This window comes from Lupinus angustifolius, chromosome LG02, assembly GCF_001865875.1.
Source record: "Lupinus angustifolius cultivar Tanjil chromosome LG02, LupAngTanjil_v1.0, whole genome shotgun sequence".
Taxonomy (NCBI): Eukaryota; Viridiplantae; Streptophyta; class Magnoliopsida; order Fabales; family Fabaceae; genus Lupinus; species Lupinus angustifolius.
This window is the reverse complement of record NC_032010.1, coordinates 8,707,067-8,718,065: the sequence shown is the minus strand read 5'-3', so window position 1 is coordinate 8,718,065 and position 10,999 is coordinate 8,707,067. Positions and strand designations below refer to the sequence as shown.

At 40.7% G+C, this 10,999-nt stretch overlaps 1 long non-coding RNA gene across 1 annotated transcript in view; it reads left to right on the top strand.

Annotated features, from left to right (window-relative positions):
- The window catches only part of LOC109328939, an 11,364-nt gene extending 4,000 nt beyond the window's left edge, over positions 1 to 7,364 (top strand). Inside the window, exons 2-3 of the long non-coding RNA XR_002105493.1 lie at positions 4,932 to 4,994; positions 7,255 to 7,364. This is a non-coding gene — a long non-coding RNA (uncharacterized LOC109328939). The remainder of the gene's footprint in view (positions 1 to 4,931; positions 4,995 to 7,254) is intronic.

The following is a 10,999-nucleotide window of genomic DNA, read 5'->3' as shown; positions in this document are numbered from 1 at the left end:
GGAAAAAATAAGTTAGAAAGCGTTTTAGAAAATTTCAACGGTTGAATATGTTCTCGACATGCTCATGAACAACATACTTAAATCTCATCAACATCCATTGGGTGAATGTTGAGAGATCAATGATTGAAGATGGAAGAAGCAAATGAAAAATGAGAGGAAAAGATGAAAAGAGAATTTTACCTTCTCTTTGTAAATTTTGAAAATGAAAGAGTGTGAGAGTGAAGTGTGAAGTGTGGAGGTTTAAGGATAGAAGGGAAATCAGATTTCCCTCTAGGAAATCATCAAAAATCTCCTAGGGTGGCTAATGATGATCTCATAAGATATTTGAGTGAGTGATGTGAGGTTTGCTTTATGGAAAGGCAAATTTCACATCCCAACGCGAAATGACCACTTCGCGGACACGTGCGATAAACATGATCGAGTATTATCGGCCAATACTCGATCGGGTATTATAAATTCCCGATTTTAATATCTGATTAGAATTTCGGATTTCGGCATTCCGAGTGAAAATCATGAACATTTACCACCAAATTGGAAATAGAATTACAAGACTAAAACTCAACTAGAGTTTCGTCTAATTCTTTACCGAAAACTCCCAGAAATTCATTTTCGAAAATATAATTAATAACAATATTAATAAAATTTTATAATTCAAAATCGTCGGTTCTTTTCAGAGGTTCTCAGTAGCGTTTAGTGTGTGTCTTAGAATAACCATTCTGTTTGGGTTTCACTGTTTTTCTGTTTGCTGTCTTGTTTAGCTATTTGCATGTTAGTTGATTCGGGTGTATGTTTGTTACTATAGTTGTGGTTGGAATTTTTTAATGAAACTTTGTTCTCACACTTCTTTCATCACATATTGAATACTGGATGCAACATAGTCAATCACCTTGCTGCTGGCTGTGAGATACAAACAAGTAGTGACTAGATTTACTGTTGATTTTCTATTTTTGGAATAACTTTGGATTCTTTGATCAGAATTGGACATATTATATATGCATTTGGGGTAGAAAAATGAGACGATTCTTTCTCTATAAACCCTATTCTCAGGATATTCCATCCTCTGGATCCCTTTCGAGCCCGGAAATACTCCAGGTGTGCCTCTGGAAAAAAAATGAGGTGCAACACGAGGACTTCCCAGGAGGCCACCCATCCTAGTACTACTCTCGCCCAAGCACGCTTAGCTGTGGAGTTCTGATGGGATTCGGTGCATTAGTACTGGTATGATCGCACATGCAAGTATACGCGCTGATGAACAATATATTACACAATTCATAACACCTTAAATTAACATGATTGATGATTCTTGGTGCCTAATTGACTTTGTTTCACATGGTTTAGTGTTTTAGACTTTATTGGACTAATATTCCTAAAATGAGTTAATTTGGGATTATTTGGCCTGATTAAATCTATCATCATTTTCGATCAAATTCGGCGCCGCTGCCGGGGATTATCGGTTCTTTTCAGAGGTTCTCAGTAGCGTTTAGTGTCTCTAAGAATAACCATTGTGTTTGGGTTTCAAAGTTTGACTATAGCATTCACTGTTTTACTGTTTGCTGTATTGTTTAGCTATTTGCATGTTGGTTGATTCGGGTGTATGTTGGTTAATATAGTTGTGGTTGGAATTTTTTAATGAAACTTTGTTTTCACACTTCTTTCATCACACATTGAATATTGGATGCATCATAGTCAATCACCTTGTTGTTGGTTGTGAGATACAAACAAGAAGTGACTAGTTTTACTATTGATTTTCTATTTTTTGCATAACTTTGGAATCTTTGATCAGAATTGGACATATTATATATGCATTTGGGGTAGAAAAAAGCCAATCGAACATGAGCCAAACCCAATTCTCAGGAAATTCCACCCTCTGGATTCCTTTCGAACCCGGAAATACTCCAGGAGCGCCTCTGGAAAAATAAGAGGTGCAACACGAGGACTTCCCAGGAGTTCACCCATCCTAGTACTAATATCGCTCAAGCACGCTTTTCTGTGGAGTTCTGATGGGATCCGGTGCATTAGTGCTGGTATGATCGCACCTGCAACTATACGCGCTGATAAACAATATATTACACAATTCATAACCATAAATTAGCAGAATTGGACATATTATATATGCATTTAGGGTAGACAGATGAGACGATTCTTTCTCTACAAACCCTATTCTAAGGAAATTCCACCCCTTGGATCCCTTTCGAGCCCGGAAATACTCTAGGTGCGCCTCTGAATAAAAAAGAGGTGCAACACGAGGACTTCCCAGGATGTCACCCATCCTAGTACTACTCTCGCCCAAGCACGCTTAGCTGCGGGGTTCTGGTGGGATCCAGTGCATTTGTGCTGGTATGATCGCACCTGCAAGTATACGCACTGATGAACAATATATTACACAATTCATAACCTTAAATTAGCATGATTGATGGTTCTTGGTGCCTAAATGACTCTATTTCAAATGGTTTAGTGTTTTAGACTTTATTGGACTAATATTCCAAAAACGAGTTAAGTTGGGATTATTTGGCCTGGTTAAATCTATTATCATTTTCGATCAAATTTGGCGCCGCTGCCGAGGATTATCGGTTTTTGGCATAACTTTGATCAGAATTGGACATATTATATATGCATTTGGGGTAGAAAGATGAGACGATTCTTTCTCTACAAACCATATTCTCAGGAAATTCCACCCTCTGGATCCCTTTCGAACCCGGAAATACTCCAGGTGCACATCTAGAAAAAAAAGCGGTGCAACACGAGGACTTCCTTGGAGGTCACCCATCCTAGTATTACTCTCGCCAAGCACGCTTAGTTACGGCGTTCTGATGGGATCCGGTGCATTAGTGCTGCTATGATCGCACCTACAAGTATACGCGCTGATGAACAATATATTACACAATTCAAAACCTTAAATTAGCAGAATTGGACATATTATTTATGCATTTGGGGTAGAAAGATGAGGCGATTCTTTCTCAACAAACCCTATTCTCAGGAAATTCCACCCTCTGGATCCCTTTCAAGCCCGGAAATACTCCAAGTGCGCCTCTGGAAAAAAGAGAGGTGCAACACGAGGACTTCCCAGGAGATCACCCATCCTACTACAACTCTCGCCCAAGCACGCTTAACTGCAGAGTTCTGATGGGATCTGATGCATTACTGCTGGTATGATCGTACCTTCAAGTATACGTGATGATGAACAATATATTACGCAATTCATAACCTTAAATTAGCATGATTGATGGTTCTTGGTGCATAATTGACTCTGTTTCACAAGGTTTAGTGTTTTAGACTTTATTGGACTAATATTCCTAAAATGAGTTAATTTGGGATTATTTGGCCTGATTAAATCTATTATCATTTTCGATCAAATTTGGCGCTTCTGTCGAGGTTTATCGGTTTTTGGCAAAACTTTGGGATCTTTGATCAGAATTGGACATATTATATATGCATTTGGGGTAGAAAGATGAGACGATTCTTTCTCTACCAACCTTATTCTCAGGAAATTCCACCCTCTGGATCCCTCTCGAGCCCTGAAATACTCCAGGTGCGCCTCATGAAAAAAAAGAGGTGCAACACGAGGACTTCCCAGGAGGTCACCCATCCTCGTACTACTCTCTCCCAAGCAAGCTTCACTACGGAGTTCAGATGGGATCTAGTGCATTAGTGCTGCTATGATCGCACCTCCAAGTATACACGCTGATGAAAAATATATTACACAATTCATAACCTTAAATTAGCATGATTGATGGTTCTTGGTGCCTAATTGACTCTGTTTCACATGGTTTAGTGTTTTAGACTTTATTGGACTAATATTTCTAAAACGAGTTAATTTGGCATTATTTGGCATGATTAAATCTATTATCATTTTCGATCAAATTTGGCGCCACAGTCGAGGATTATCGGTTTTTGGCATAACTTTGGAATCTTTGATCAGAATTGGACATATTATATATGCATTTCGGGTAGAAAGATGAAACAATTCTTTCTCTACAAACCCTATTCTCAGGAAATTTCACCATTTGGATCCCTTTCGAGCACAGAAATACTCCAGGTGCGCCTCTGGAATAAACAGAGGTGCAACACGAGGACTTCCCAAGATGTCGCCCATCCTCGTACTACTCTAGCCCAAGCACGCTTGACTGCGGAGTTCTGATGGGATCTGGTGCATTAGTGCTGGTATGATCGCAACTGCAAGTATACGCGCTGATGTACAATATATTACACAATTCATAACCTTAAATTAGCATGATTGATGGTTCTTGGTGCATAATTGACTCTGTTTCACATGGTTTAGTGTTTTAGACTTTATTGGACTAATATTCCTAAAATGAGTTAATTTGGGATTATTTGGCCTGATTAAATCTATCATCATTTTCGATCAAATTCGGCGCCGCTGCCGGGGATTATCGGTTCTTTTCAGAGGTTCTCAGTAGCGTTTAGTGTGTGTCTTAGAATAACCATTCTGTTTGGGTTCCAAAATTCGCCTATAGCATTCACCGTTTTGCTGTTTGCTCTCTTGTTCAGCTACTCGCGTGTTGGTTGGTTCGGGTGCATGTTACTTTGTTTAATATAGTTGCGGCTGGAATTTTTGCATGGTACTTTGTTTCCACACTTCTTTCATCACACACTGAATACTGGATGCATCATAGCCAATCGCCTTGCTGCTGGTCGTGAGATACGAACAAGTGGTGACTAGTTTTACCGTTGATTTTCTGTTTTTGGCATAACTTTGGAATCTTTGATCAGAATTGGACATATTATATATGCATTTGGGGTAGAAAAATGAGACGATTCTTTCTCTACAAACTGCGTCTGTAGAAGCCCATCGAGCATGAGCCAAACCCTATTCTCAGGAAATTCCACCCCCTGGATCCCTTCCGAGCCAGGAAATTCTCCAGGCGCGCCTCTGGATAAAAAAGAGGTGCAACACGAGGACTTCCCAGGAGGTCACCCATCCTAGTACTACTCTCGCCCAAGCACGCTTAACTGCGGAGTTCTGATGGGATCCGGTGCATTAGTGCTGGTATGATCGCACCTGCAAGTACACGCGCTGACGGACGATATATTACACAATTCGTAACCTTAAACTAGCATGGTTGATGATTCTTCGTGCCTAATTGACTTTGTTTCACATGGTTTAGTGTTTTAGACTTTATTGGACTAATATTCCTAGAACAAGTTAATTTGGCGTGATTAAATCTATTATCATTTTCGATCAAATTTGGCCCCGCTGCCGAGGATTATCGGTTTTTGGCATAACTTTGGTATCTTTGATCAGAATTGGACGTATTATACATGCATTTGGGGTAGAAAGATGAGACGATTCCTTCTTTACAAACACTATTCTCAGTAAATTCCACCCTCTGGATCCCTTTCGAGCCCGGAAATACTCCAGGTGCGCCTCTGGAAAAAAAAGAGGTGCAACACGAGGACTTCCCAGGAGGTCACTCATCCAGGTACTACTCTCGCCCAAGCACGCTTCACTGCGGAGTTCTGATGGGATCCGGTGCATCAGTGCTGGTATGATCGCACCTCAAGTATACGCGCTGATGAAAAATATATTACTCATTTCATAACCTTAAATTAGCATGATAGATGGTTCTTGGTGCCTAATTCACTCTGTTTCACATGGTTTAGTGTTTTAGACTTTATTGGACTAATCTTCCTAAAACGAGTTAATTTGGGATTATTTGGCCTGCTGGTCGTGAGATACGAACAAGTGGTGACTAGTTTTACCGTCGGTTTTCTGTTTTTGGCATAACTTTGGAATCTTTGATCAGAATTGGACATATTATATATGCATTTGGGGTAGAAAGATGAGACGATTCTTTCTCTACACACCCTATTCTCAGGAAATTCCACCCTCTGGATCCCTTTCGAGCCCAGAAATACTCCAGGTGTGCCTCTAGAAAAAAAGAGGTACAACACGAGGACTTCCCAAGAGGTCACCCATCCTAGTACTACTCTCGCCCAAGTACGCTTCATTGCGGAGTTCTGATGGGATCCGGTTGATTAGTGCTGGTATGGTCGCACCTGCAAGTATAAGCGCTGATGAAAAATATATGACACATTTCATAACCTTAAATTAGCATGATTGATGGTTCTTGGTGCCTAAATGACTCTGTTTCAAATGGTTTAGTGTTTTAGACTTTATTGGACTAATATTCCTAAAACGAGTTAATTTGGGATTATTTGGCCTGATTAAATCTATCATCATTTTCGATCAAATTCGGCGCCGCTGCCGGGGATTATCGGTTCTTTTCAGAGGTTCTCAGTAGCGTTTAGTGTGTGTCTTAGAATAACCATTCTGTTTGGGTTCCAAAATTCGCCTATAGCATTCACCGTTTTGCTGTTTGCTCTCTTGTTCAGCTACTCGCGTGTTGGTTGGTTCGGGTGCATGTTACGCATCTAGAAAAAAAAGCGGTGCAACACGAGGACTTCCCTAGAGGTCACCCATCCTAGTACTACTCTCGCCAAGCACGCTTAGTTACGGCGTTCTGATGGGATCCGGTGCATTAATGGTGGTATGATCGCACCTACAAGTATACGCGCTGATGAACAATATATTACACAATTCAAAACCTTAAATTAGCAGAATTGGACATATTATTTATGCATTTGGGGTAGAAAGATGAGGCGATTCTTTCTCAACAAACCCTATTCTCAGGAAATTCCACCCTCTGGATCCCTTTCGGAAATTCCACCATGTGGATCCCTTTCGAGCCTGGAAATACTCGAAGTGCGCCTCTGGAAAAAAGAGAGGTGCAACACGAGGACTTCCCAGGAGATCACCCATCCTACTACAACTCTCGCCCAAGCACGCTTAACTACAGAGTTCTGATGGGATTCGATGCATTACTGCTGGTATGATCGTACCTTGAAGTATACGCGATGATGAACAATATATTACACAATTCATAACCTTAAATTAGCATGATTGATGGTTCTTGGTGCATAATTGACTCTGTTTCACAAGGTTTAGTCTTTTAGAATTTATTGGACTACTATTTCTGAAAGGAGTTAATTTGGCATTAATTGGCATGATTAAATCTATTATCATTTTCGATCAAATTTGGCGCCACAGCCGAGGATTATCGGTGTTTGGCATAACTTTGGAATCTTTGATCAGAATTGGACATATTATATATGCATTTCGGATAGAAAGATGAAACAATTCTTTCTCTACAAACCCTATTTTCAGGAAATTTCACCATTTGGATCCCTTTCGAGCCCGGAAATACTCCAGGTGCGCCTCTGGAATAAAAAGAGGTGCAACACGAGGACTTCCCAAGAGGTCACCCATCCTCGTACTACTCTAGCCCAAGCACGCTTGACTGCGGAGTTCTGATGGGATCCGGTGCATTAGTGCTGGTATGATCGCACCTGCAAGTATACGCGCTGATGGACAATATATTACACAATTCATAACCTTAAATTAGCAAGATTGATGGTTCTTGGTGCATAATTGACTCTGTTTCACATGGTTTAGTGTTTTAGACTTTATTGGACTAATATTCCTAAAATGAGTTAATTTGGGATTATTTGGCCTGATTAAATCTATCATCATTTTCATCAAATTTGGCGCCGCTGTTGAGGATTATCGGTTTTTGGCATAACTTTGGTATCTTTGATCAGAATTGGACGTATTATACATGCATTTGGGGTAGAAAGATGAGACGATTCCTTCTCTTCAAACAATATTCTCAGTAAATTCCAACCTCTGGATCCCTTTCGAGCCCGGAAATACTCCAGGTGCGCCTCTGGAAAAAAAAGAGGTGGAACACGAGGACTTCCCAGGAGGTCACTCATCCTGGTACTACTCTCGCCCAAGCATGCTTCACTGCGGAGTTCTGATGGGATCCGGTGCATCAGTGCTGGTATCATCGCACCTTCAAGTATACGCGCTAACGAAAAATATATTACTGAATTCATAACCTTAAATTAGCATGATAGATGGTTCTTGGTGCCTAATTGACTCTGTTTCACATGGTTTAGTGTTTTAGACTTTATTGGACTAATATTCCTAAAATGAGTTAATTTGGGATTATTTGGCCTGATTAAATCTATTATCATTTTCGATCAAATTTGGCGCCGCTGCCGGGGATTATCCGTTCTTTTCAGAGGTTCTCAGTACCGCTTGGTGTGTGTCTTAGAATAACCATTCAGTTTGGGTTCCAAAATTCGCCTATAGCATTCAATGTTTTGCTGTCTTGTTTAGCTATTCGCGTGTTGGTTGACTCGGGTGTATGTTGGTTAATATAGTCGTGGTTGGAATTTTTGCATGCATGAAACTTTGTTTCCACACTTCTTTCATCGCATGCTGAATACTGGAACCAAGTACGCTTCACTGCGGAGTTCTGATGGGATCCGATTGATTAGTGCTGGTATGATCGCACCTGCAAGTATAAGTGCTGATGAAAAATATATTACACATTTCATAACAATAAATTAGCATGATTGATGGTTCTTGGTGCATAATTGACTCTGTTTCACATGGTTTGGTGTTTTAGACTTTATTGGACTAATATTCCTAAAACGAGTTAATTTGGGATTATTTGGCCTGATTAAATCTATTATCATTTTCGATCAAATTTGGCGCCGCTGCCGGGGATTATCGGTTCTTTTCAGAGGTTCTCAGTACCGCTTGGTGTGTGTCTTAGAATAACCATTCAGTTTGGGTTCCAAAATTCGCCTATAGCATTCAATGTTTTGCTGTTTGCTGTCTTGTTTAGCTATGCGCGTGTTGGTTGACTCGGGCGTATGTTGGTTAATATAGTCGTGGTTGGAATTTTTGCATGCATGAAACTTTGTTTCCACACTTCTTTCATCGCATGCTGAATACTGGATGCATCATAGCCAATCGCCTTGCTGCTGGCTGTGAGATACGAACAAGTGGTGACTAGTTTTACCGTTGATTTTCTATTTTTGGCATAACTTTGGATTCTTTGATCAGAATTGGACATATTATATATGCATTTGGGGTAGAAGAATGAGACGATTCTTTCTCTACACACTGCGTCTGTAGAAGCCCATCGAACATGGGCCAAACCCTATTCTCAGGAAATTCCACCCCCTGCATCCCTTTCGAGCCAGGACGTACTCCACGTGCGCCTATGGATAAAAAAGAGGTGCAACACGAGGACTTCCCAGGAGGTCACCCATCCTAGTACTACTCTCGCCCAAGCACGCTTAACTGCGGAGTTCTGATGGGATCCGGTGCATTAGTGTGGGTATGATCTCACCTGCAAGTATAGGCGCTGATGAACAATATATTAAACAATTCATGACCTTAAATTGGCATGATTGATGGTTATTGGTGCCTAACTGACTCTGTTTCACATGGTTTTGTGTTTTAGACTTTATTGGACTAATATTCCTAGAACGAGTTAATTTGGAATTATTTGGCCTGGTTAAATCTATTATCATTTTTGATCAAATTTGGCGCCGCTGCCGAGGATTATCGGTTTTTGCCATAACTTTGGAATCTTTGATAATAATTGGACATACTATATATGCATTTGGGGTAGAAAGATGGGAGGATTCTTTCCCTACAAACCCTATTCTCAGGAAATTCCACCATCTGGATGCAACACGAGGAATTCCCAGGAGGTCACCCATCCTAGTACTACTCTCGCCCAAGCACGCTTAACTGCGGCGTTATGATGGGATCCAGTGCATTAGTGCTGGTATGATCGCACCTACAAGTATACGCGCTGATGAAATTGGCATGAGTTTATGGTTCTTGGTGCCTAATTGACTCTATTTCACAAGGTTTAGTGTTTTAGACTTTATTGGACTGATATTCCTAGAACGAGTTAATTTGGGATTATTTGGCCTGGTTAAATCTATTATCATTTTCGATCAAATTTGGCGCCGCTGCCGAGGATTATCGGTTTTTGCCATAACTTTGGAATCTTTGATCATAATTGGACATACTATACATGCATTTAGGGTAGAAAGATGAGACAATTCTTTCTCTAAAACCCTATTCTCATGAAATTCCACTATGTGGATCCCTTTCGAGCCCGGACATACTCCAGTTGGGCCTCTAGAAAAAAGAGAGGTGCAACACGTGGACTTCCCATGAGGTCACCCATCCTAGTACTACTCTCGCCCAAGCACGCTTAACTGATGGGATCCGGTGCATTAGCGCTGGTATGATTGCACCTGCAAGTATACGCGCTGATGATGGTTCTTGGTGCCTAATGGACTCTGTTTCACATGGTTTAGTGTTTTAGACTTTATTGGACTAATATTCCTAGAACGATTTAATTTGGGATTATTTGGCCTGGTTAAATCTATTATCATTTTCGATCAAATTTGGCGCCGCTGCCGAGGATTATCGGTTTTTGCCATAACTTTGGAATCTTTGATCATAATTGGACATATTATATATGCATTTGGGGTAGAAAGATGAGACGATTATTTCTCTACACACCCTATTCTCAGGAAATTCCACCATGTGGATCCCTTTCGAGCCCGGACATACTCCAGGTGCGCCTCTGGAAAAAAGAGAGGTGCAACACGAGGACTTCCCAGGAGGTCACCCATCCTAGTACTACTCTCGCCCAAGCACGCTTAACTGATGGGATCCGGTGCATTAGTGCTGGTATGATCGCACCTGCAAGTACACGCGCTGACGGACGATATATTACACAATTCGTAACCTTAAACTAGCATGGTTGATGATTCTTCGTGCCTAATTGACTTTGTTTCACATGGTTTAGTGTTTTAGACTTTATTGGACTAATATTCCTAAAATGAGTTAATTTGGGATTATTTGGCCTGATTAAATCTATCATCATTTTCGATCAAATTCGGCGCCGCTGCCGGGGATTATCGGTTCTTTTCAGAGGTTCTCAGTAGCGTTTAGTGTGTGTCTTAGAATAACCATTCTGTTTGGGTTCCAAAATTCGCCTATAGCATTCACCGTTTTGCTGTTTGCTCTCTTGTTCAGCTACTCGCGTGTTGGTTGGTTCGGGTGCATGTTACTTTGTTTAATATAGTTGCGGCT